General features: G+C 36.4%; 1 non-coding gene across 1 annotated transcript; it reads left to right on the plus strand.

The window, feature by feature from the left end:
- The first annotated feature begins 246 nt into the window (after nucleotides 1–246).
- Nucleotides 247–349, plus strand: LOC125360340. Its single transcript, XR_007212727.1, has one exon. It is a non-coding gene; the product is annotated as a U6 spliceosomal RNA (small nuclear RNA).
- The last annotated feature ends 620 nt before the right edge of the window (nucleotides 350–969 follow it).

The following is a 969-nucleotide window of genomic DNA, read 5'->3' on the forward strand; positions in this document are numbered from 1 at the left end:
CGTTTGGGCAAGTGAATAATCAGAAGATGATGGACACACAAGACTTACTGAAAGAAAATAAAAGTCAATTGGGTTACATGGCACCATCATATGGCATAAAGTGATAACTTATTCATAAAAAATATTACAACGTGAACTAATCAAATTAAGTGACAAGGACCTAAGTGCATGGGTACATCAAGCCATATCAGAAATACTAGACCTGTAGTTTATAAAACACACTGAACCAACAAAGAATGCAAACCTATGTTCACTTTGGCAGTATATATATGCAACTGAGGACAATACAGAGATTACCATGCCCCTGAACAAAGATGACACACAAATTCTTGAAGCATTCCATATTTTTGCACTGGATCGAGATACATTGTATTCAAAGACTGCTTTGTTAAATGGCATCTCCTTTGAACAGTACTTAAAAGATAATAAAAATTGTTTGAAAATTATGCAAACCCTTTACCCAAAACATATAAAAGCAGGTCAGCTAAGACTAAACTTAGCAGCACACACTTCCACACTTATCATCCTCTTATCAAATCACCTGGTATATGCATCACCAGATTGCCAGTCAACTAATTTCTATCTCCTTCTTGGCAATGCCCACTCAAAAACTGTAAATCATCCTGATCCTGCCAACATGGTTCTGTGACTTGCTGACTGTGCTACCGGTTCAGAAGCCCTTATCTGACCATCTGAAGTGACTGCCTTTGTATCAGCTCTCCATCTTTGTCTCTTTAAATCCTGTGGCCACTTTTAACCTTTTTTCCACCTTTCTATTATCTATACAATATGTGTGTTCTAGTTGTAAGGATTAAAATGGAATAAAGAACTTGGAATTGCCATGGTCAGGGTTATCAAGCAAAAGCAAGAATACTCAGCAAAGTGAAAGCCAATGAAGCTGCCATAGCTTGAGAATTGAATATGAATATATTCAATAAATTCTGACATTGTGGAAAGACACAGATATAT

This window comes from Perognathus longimembris, chromosome 11, assembly GCF_023159225.1.
Source record: "Perognathus longimembris pacificus isolate PPM17 chromosome 11, ASM2315922v1, whole genome shotgun sequence".
NCBI classification, from domain to species: domain Eukaryota; kingdom Metazoa; phylum Chordata; class Mammalia; order Rodentia; family Heteromyidae; genus Perognathus; species Perognathus longimembris.